Below are 8621 nucleotides of genomic sequence, written 5' to 3' on the forward strand. Positions count from 1 at the left end.
CAGTCCAGCAAACAATTCTGGTTATCTCCTTTACAATAGCAATTTTATGCGATACAATGCGACATAGACAGCAATGAATATGCATAGAGAGCTGCTAGGGGACGTGAATGCGTACGGTAAAATGCCACCTTCCCTACCTGTCCTTTTTCTTAGCTAGTTCGAACAAAAGGCATCCCGGATGCTTTTTGTGGCACTGAATTAATTCCAAATATTTGGTACACAAACTTAGCGAGCCTAAAGGAGATTAATTTTCCAGAGTAATCCAATTAAAAGATTTCTAAACTAATCTTTTTGCAAAAAAAAAAAAATAGTGCAAGGCTAAAGAGCAAAATCGTTTTTATGACAGTGATTTATTGCACCAGTTTGGTCTATAGAAAGAGGCTTTCCTCGTTTGGAGATGACCACTCTTCCCCCCCTTCCCCCTACGCCCCCCCGAGGTCGCAAACATACCCTAGCATACATGTGGCTGCATATGTTTATTTTATTTTATTTTTATTTTCTGGAAAGACTTATCATCCAGGCGCGAATCTCTCCCTTAACGCGCCGAGGAAGGGAGTTTGGTCGCTTACAAGTACCCTAGACTTTTTAAAGTGCTAATAGATTTATGGTCTCTTTTCCGACGCCCATCCAGAGTAATTAGCACATATGTTCTAAATAGATGATAGTTTTGTGAGCAATAAAGCAATTACCCATCGCTGGAGCTGACAGTTCCTCCAACTAAACTCCAACCAGCAGCTAATTGGAAAAGTCATTTCAGCTCCATTGTCTGCAATTAGTCCTGCTAAACTATTACACCCAAACTACCTGGTTTGAGGTTTATTTATTCATTTCTATTTGCATTTACAAACGTTTACCAAGTCACGCTTAACTTTTCCAGGCGACGAACGTCTCTGGGGCTGGGTTTTGTTTTTTGGTTTTTTTTTGGGGGGGGGGTGTCTCGTTTTGCATCCAGGATAGCCACGCTCCCATCTTGGCGGTGCTGGAGGGCTCAGTGGTTCACAAACATGTGTCCACTCTGCTGAGCCGGGGTGATAAAACCGTATTTTCCCGGCCAGTGCAGCCAAGCGGGCGGGTGAGGGCGGTGGGGAGGAAGGAGAAGGGTGATCCTGCTAAAAAAAATAAATTAAAAAAAAAAAAAAAAAACACCACCACCACTAATTTCCCTTCCACCCAAGCTCTGCATTCTCTGCATTTAGGGACAGCCTGGATGGCCCCCCCCCAGCACCCCATGTCGCAGGTGCCTCTGTGCTGGAGGAGCCCGTGTCCGTCCATGTCGTCCCCCCACAGCCCCGCCTGGGGACACGGTGCCTCCAACCCTCCGGCCCCTTTTCTGTCCGACCCCCCCACCCCCGCAAACTGCCTCCTCCTCGAGAGTGGAAAAAATTAAACAAGGCGGTGGGGGCTGAGGACTTGTGCACAGTGAGTGGAAAAAATGTGTTAAACATCGGTTTGACGCCCCACCGGAGATTCAAAATATACACCGGCTGGATTTCTTCTACTTAATTTAATCTTTATTGGACTGGGTTTCTTCTCGCCATCTATTCAGCAGAAGTCCCAGCAAAACGTACCACAGGAGAGAAAAGGGCCGGGGGGGGAACACACACGGGGGAGGACTGTTTAGTCCTTCATTTGAACCGCAGACTTTAGCAGGTATTTAGCAGGGAGGCACTCCAAGGAGTTTGAAGTAGGTCTCTTAAGTCAAGACTTCTGCCCAGGGCTTGAGCTGGTCCTGGAGTGGAAAAGATTTGTGTGTTGGGATGGGAACTTGTAGCCTTAGCAACAAAGTAGTCACTTGAAGGAATTTACAGCGAAAGCATCCCAGACTGAGAAAGAAACGCCAATTTCTGAGCGGCTAGGAGGGAAGAGATAGTGCCTTGGCTTGAGCCTCTAGAACAAAGCTTTTTCTATTTGCCAGCCGCCCCAATTTTGTCCGCCTCTCTCTTTCCTTTTTTTTTTGTTAAGTCTCAAAAAAAAAAAAAAAAAAAAAAAAGCCACCAGACTTGGCAAGGTGACCCCGAGAAAACCGCGGGCACCCCCGTCGCCGCCTGCACAGCGGCCGGGCTCTGGCAACCGGCAAAGCAGAGTCGGTTGCCCACCGAAGGGCGACAGCCCCCTCCAAAAGCCACCCTCTCCCGGCGGCCGGGGATGCCTTCCAGTCCTGGCACCCTCAATTACCAAAATCCCGAGGTCTGATGAAGGGGGGGAGGCGGGGGAATGTCGGGCCACCTCTCCGCGCTGCCCCTCCGAGCATCACCCCCACCCCGGGGAGGGGTCCCTACCCCCTGAGGGGGGTCTCTGGGGCTCTGGATGCAGTACCCTGCCTCGCGGGGGGGTGGGGGGGACACGCCTGTGCCTCCGCGGGCGCGCAGGGGGCGCGCATGGCAGGCGCCGGCTGCAGGGGTCTGCCCACGCGAGTCCCTGCCTGCGCGCACCCACGGCCACGCACCCCTCTCCGGCCAGGCAGCCCCCGCGCAAAAAAAGCATTTTCGTTGCTCCCCGAGCACACACACACACACACACCCTTTTTTTTTTTCCTTTTTTTTTTTCTTTTTCCATTACGAGCGATTAGATGGTGTCTATTCAAAGTTGCTGATCCAGAGAGAAAATAGGAGTAGATAAAAGGAGATTTCAAGTGACCTCCTCGTCCCTTTCACACCAACCTGAGCCCCAGAATAGCCAAGGATCAACTCGGACAAAAGCCCTTTCCTTTTCCCTTTCAGCTTCAGAAGATTCAGTGCAAGGGGTTAACAATAAAACATATAACTCCAGCCCCGTTTGGTAGGATCAGGCAATTTTGTATACCTTATTAACGACATCGTTGGATATGCCCGGGCTTCACCCCTAGAAACGTGTGAATAAAAAAATATATAATAATAAATAAAAAAAAAGCCTTCGCGTGGTAAAATACATAGCAGTCATTTACAGCTTTTGTGTTGTGCTGGAGCGATTTGCTGTGTTTATTCTGTTTCGTTTAAACTTTATCTAAAGCGCATCCCCGTCCTCCCCACGCAGACAGAATACGCTGTAATAAACATATCTTACTCCTGACAGTTTAAGTGAAAATGCTAAGGTTTATTACTCAGATCAACTTCTGATGAGGTAAATATGATTATATCGCTACTGTTGTTACCAGCCGCACTGCTGCATTTTCCCCAGCAAAATACTTTTGCACCGTTTTATCTCGGATGCAGGGGAGAAAGTGACATTAAATACTTAAACGTCTTGGAGCCGGTCTCTGGTCTGCAGAAAGTCCAGCTCGAATCTACTCCTGACGGACTAATCCCCGCAGTAAAAGAAATGGGATCTCTGACAGGTAACTATTAAGAAAATGATTATATACTGCCGTCGATTGCGTTGTCAGGACAATCTCACAACTTTCAAACTCGTTTCCAAAAGTCAGCTCTCCATCAAAAGCTCCAGCCCAATTCGGAATCATAAATAACACCAAATTCATCCCTAACAGGAGCCGGGGCTTTAAAATACAGTCAGAGGTGTTTCAACGCAAAGCCTCGTGTTAATGGCTTTTGTACACTTTTGTTTCTCTTGGCTTCGGCGCTCAGATCACCGCAGCTTTATTTGTGCCGAAAGTAAATATTTGGTCCTGGATTCACCAGTGTGTTGAAAATGTTTCCCAGATTTGCCTTATATAAAGAAGGTTTGATTTGCATCAAGAGGTCATCAATTTCTTTTCCTGCAGCTCTACTTGGGAATTGCCATGCTCCTTTATGCTGTTAGGCAAGTGGCCTTCGGTTTGGGTGCTTTCTCTCCCCTCCCCACGCAGACATGGGTTTTTTGTTTTTTGAGTTTGGAGGGTTTTGGGGGTGGTTTGGTTTTTTTATTTTTTTTTTACTTCCAGACACAGATTTTTTTTTTTACTCTTTTTTCTTTTTTTTTTTTCTTTTTAATTTAAAAAAAAAAAAAAAGGCAGACTTTCGGATGCTCAGGCGTTTCTGTTTGGATGGATGGCGAGCGCAAAGTTGTGATTCAGCGCCCTGCTTTCGGGTTGGCACCGGAGCCCGGTACTTTTAAGCGCTAACAAATGACAAACCCCGGCTCGGCGCGGCCCCGCTGCCGGGGAGGCTGCGGGGACAGCAGATTGCCTTCCCGAGGGGGTGGCGGGGGGGGGGGGGGGAGAGAGATTGGGGAGGGGGGGCCGTTGTCACGCCGCTTTTTTGCCAATCCCGTCTAAAATAATTCCATGGAAGCAGGCGGCGTGCGCGGAGGGGAAGGGTGGTCGCACCTCTGGGTTAAGCACAGGCGGAGGGTGAGGAGCAGCAGGAGCACGGTGGAGGGGGGGGGGCGGAGAACGGGACACGGGGACACGGACCTCTCCCCAGGGGTCGTGGGACCCTCTGGGATGTGTGGCGTCTCCGGACAATGCGGGGATGTCGGCCGCAACCCCAGGAGGACGTTTCTGTGTGGGAAGCGGCTGGGGGGGGGGGGGGAAGCAGTCTGCTCCCACGAGTGATTAAAAAAAGAAATAAATAAGGAAGGATGTGCGTGATGGGGGGCCAGGGACAAGTGCGGGGGGGGGGGGCGCTTAGGAGGGAAGGTGGAGGCCCTTCTTTCCCAAGGCCAGCAGCCTTCAGTGGGATGTAGTGAAAGGGCCTGGGCGATGGGCTTGGGGGATAGTAACAGGGATACCTAGAGGGAAGATGCCCACCCGGGAGATCCGGGGTGGTTGGGGGTGGTGGGCATCCCCCCGGCATCGGGCTTCTTTTAGAAAGTGGCAGGGGGTCGGCACAAAGCCCCCCCCCCGAGTGCACATCCCACAGGGCTGCTCCAGGCAGGTGATATAGGCAGCAGCAAGTGAGGAGGCCAGACTCCCCCCCGGAGTGTCCATCCCCCCCCACCCCGGCTGCCGAAGGTGATGCAACCCACCCAAGACCCCCTTCCCAGGGCAGGGGGCAACCGCTTCCCCTCATAAAGGACCACCACCCCCCCATCTGCACATCGCATATCGCGTTCCTCAAAGAACTTGGTTGCCCTTCAGGTCTAGCCGAAGCGGGGGGGGGGGGGGAGAAGGGGGGGGGGGAGAAAGGGGGAAAAAAAGGGGGGGGGGCAAAAGAAGGAAAAGGCCTGGGAGGAAAGGCCCCAGCACCGCTGTGAGAAATGAGGCCTGGCCGGGCACCGTGGCTGTGGAGGCCTGGCCCAGCATCGCAGTCCCCAGCACGGCTGCGGGGGCCCCAGAGTGGGGGGCAACAGGTCCAGGACACACGATTAAGGCTGGGGAGGCTGGGGTGTCCCGTTGTGACCGGTCACATCCCATTTGCAAATGGCCCAGCCAGGGAAAGGGGCTGCCCCGACGGCTCTGACCAGAGGTGGGGGGGTGGTATGGGGGAGAGGGGAAGGGACCCCAACGCGACCGTCTGGTTTTACAGCATCCTGGCTTGAAGGTGTCAACCGGTCAGAGCAGGGGACGGCTAAAAATGCTAAAAATTGGGAAGGAGAGGGACGTTTTTGCACGTCAGAGCTGCTCGCTGTGCCCTGTGACAGCAGCCTGCGCATTTATTGTCCTCCGTCTACCCCGCTCCCTGCGTGCGTGTGTGCATATATATATACACACACGTATAGATGTACATCCATGCGTGTGTGAGTGTATTTTTATATGTATATATATTGCCTTGTGGAGATTAGCAGGTGAAACAAACACTTAACGTTTGTTTTGAAAAATGCAGGCTATGGGTCTTGGCTCCCAGCTTACATGCAGCCTGGCCGCTTACAAAATAATAATAATACCACCATTAATTGGGGTTTATAGTACACTCTCCCCCAACACCACCCCCTTTGCCTCCCTCCCCACCAGAAACAGCATGTAGAAGTTGTCACCACTGATCTCCAGAGGAACTTTTCCTTTCCGGAGGGGACGAGAAGGCTGGAGAAGAGAGAGGAGCCAGCACCGTCCCGGGTTGAGTTACACCGGGGCGGATGGGGAGGGGTGGGGGAGAGAAAGAGACACACAGAAAGAGGGGAGGGGGGAAGAAAAAGGAGAGGGGGGAAGCCAGACCCTAAATCCTCCAAAAACTCTGCTACCTTCAGATCCCAGCCTAGACCCTGGCCTGGGGAAAGTGGGGTCTGGGGCAACAGAAGGAAAATTAAGTCTGAGCAAGTCCCCAGCGCCGTCTCCTCTGCCCATTCCAGATCCGCAGAGGTTAAAAAGCAATCACAGCTCATTTCCCAATTAAATGTGAGTTGTGACCATTTTTAAGTGTCCCTGTAATTTGTCGGGGAGAGGAAATGCCTCCCGTCGACTGAACTGTGTTTTAACCTGGTCAGCTGAGGCATGAGGCTACTTTTATTGATGGATGCCCTCCGTCCCGGCTCTCCCTCCCCCCTACCCCCCCCCCCCAGCCTCCTGCACAACCACAGGACGCCGCAGACGGGATTTTCCTCGGGACTCCCGCAAACTTCACCGGCCCTTCACGCATCGGCTTTTTTAAAACCCACATTTAACAGTCGCTTTCCCTCAGCACGCAGCAAAGGAAAACCGCCAAGCGTTTACAGCCAGGCGAGTGGAGAAAATACCTCCCTGCTGCGCGCACACACACACATATATGTGTGTATATATATATATATATATATATACACACACACACACACACACCCCCTACCCAGACCAGCGCAATTTGAGCGGGCTTGGGCTTCCTCCTGATTGCGGTTGTGCCCAGCCCGGCTGGGAAGCATCTGATTGCTGCCCCTTTAATCTGTTGACACTATCACCCGGATAAACAGGCTGCCATCGATCTTTTCATTAGGTGATCAAATAACAAACAGAGCAGGTGAAAGAGAAGAGCGTTAGGATGCTCGCACTTCCCTACCCCGGCGTCCTGCTGCTGCTGCTGCCGCCAGCCCTAGAAGTTGTGCTCGGCATTGACGTGGGGTCGGGTGCTTGCGGTACACGCGTGGGTCAGCTCTGACAGACGCGCGAGGGGTGCAGTGGAAATACCCACACACGTTTCTATAGGGGGAAAGGGAAAGAAGGAGAAGGAGGCGGGGGGGGGTGGTGGTTGGGGGGGGGGGGAAATTCTCGGGACAACACGAGGGCAAGGCACCTCTCCCTCCACCCCAATAACGGGATGCCCAGATAACAGGACGCCGGGGATATGGGGGGGTGGTAATGGAAGGCGGGGTGGGGGGGAATAGGGGAAGGTCTCCCCGCCAAGTGCCGCGGCCCCGCTCCCCTCCCTCCGCCCCGAAACCCCGAGGAGGGAAGCGGAGACTTGCCTGGGGTCGGCCGGCGTGGCCGGGGAGCCGGGGCCGGCGGCGGGGAGCCGGGTCCGGGAGGAGCCGGGCTGCGGCTGCTGGGTCCGTCCACCTTCTCCCAGGCTTTCTGCCTGTGTCTGTGTCTCTGTCTCTGTCTCTCTCTCTCTCTCTCCCTCTCTCTCTCTCCCCGTGCCTTGCTCTGCCTCTTTTACTCCCTGTCTCTTCACAGTCTGGGGAGTAAAATCTAGATGATATACATACCGAGCTTGCTTTTTTTGTCCGGTTTAATCTTATTCGTTTCACCTTTTCACTGACCAAGAGCGAGGACCGAGAGTTTATTTGGAAAGAGGGAGAGAGAGGAAAGGAGCCTACTGTTGCATAGTCAATAACATCCTTTTTATCAATGCAATATACAATAGAGACGGCTTGGCCAAGGGACTCATTGAAAATCTCTTCATTATTTCGGGACAAAATCAAGCGTTTATTCTGATCTCAGAAATGATGAAGGATTCTCCTCTGCAGCCGGCTCCCAGCCTCAGATTTCAGAGCTGACAGGGAAAGAAGGAGGAAAAAAAAAAAAAAAAATTGTGATCACGATACATCAAAGTTGAGGGCTTTTTTCTTTTTTTTTTTTTTTTTTTAAAAGAAAGCAGCATCTCTTTGGGGGGGGGGGGGAAACACAATAAAACTTCTTTCATGTATTTCACCCCCTTTCCCTACGCAGGTTTTTTTCCCCCGGCTTCCAACCCGATTATAAACTTTTATGGGAGCAAAGAGGATAGCAGCAGGGTGTCGAGCTGTGGGTGAGGGGGTGGTGGTGGTTTTGGGGGTTGTTTTTTGTTTGGGTTTTTTTTCTTCTTTTTACAGTTTGTTTCTTCTTTGCCACACGCAGTCTTCTGACCCCAAAGCGAATTTTAGATCTCTGGCCGAAGAGGGAGGAGGTTCGTGAGAAAGCAGGGACAGAAATCACGTAGAAGGGGTTTCTTCTCTCCGGCGCAGTTTGCTATTAAAAATAAAGAAGGGAAAGGAAAAAAATGAGATTTTTTTAAATTTCTTTTTTTTAAGGGGGGGGTGTGCAAGGCCTCAGAGAGGCACGGCGGCCCCCCCGTGCCCCCCCCCCCATTTCCCCCGGGCCGGCGGCTCGGTGCCCACTAGATGGCAGCCGGCGCCAGCGATTCCCGCTCCGCTCCGCGCCGCCGCCGCCGCGGAGGGGAGCGGAGCGGATCGGGGGGGGGCGGAGGGGCGCGACGGACCACCACCCCCTTATGCATCCCCCCCAAATCCCACACCCCCCCGTCGCCGTCCGCGCGGAGCAACTCACTTTTTTTGGGGGGGGGGGGGGGACGGGACACTGCGAGTGGGGTTGTTGGGGGGGTGTTGCTCTGACCGCTCACCCACCCCACCCCCAAAAAAAAAAA

General features: G+C 52.6%; 1 long non-coding RNA gene across 2 annotated transcripts; it reads right to left on the reverse strand.

Annotated features, from left to right (window-relative positions):
- Nucleotides 1-948: 948 nt before the first annotated feature.
- On the reverse strand, nucleotides 949-7800 carry LOC142027049 (uncharacterized). Of its 2 annotated transcripts, XR_012648990.1 has the most exons (4): nucleotides 7225-7800; nucleotides 6819-6958; nucleotides 2803-2841; nucleotides 949-1729 (listed from the first exon to the last, which is right to left on the reverse strand). It is a non-coding gene; the product is annotated as an uncharacterized LOC142027049 (long non-coding RNA). The 2 variants fall into 2 exon arrangements; XR_012648991.1 differs by lacking the exon at nucleotides 6819-6958.
- Nucleotides 7801-8621: the final 821 nt, after the last annotated feature.

Source organism: Buteo buteo, chromosome Z (assembly GCF_964188355.1).
Source record: "Buteo buteo chromosome Z, bButBut1.hap1.1, whole genome shotgun sequence".
Taxonomy (NCBI): domain Eukaryota; kingdom Metazoa; phylum Chordata; class Aves; order Accipitriformes; family Accipitridae; genus Buteo; species Buteo buteo.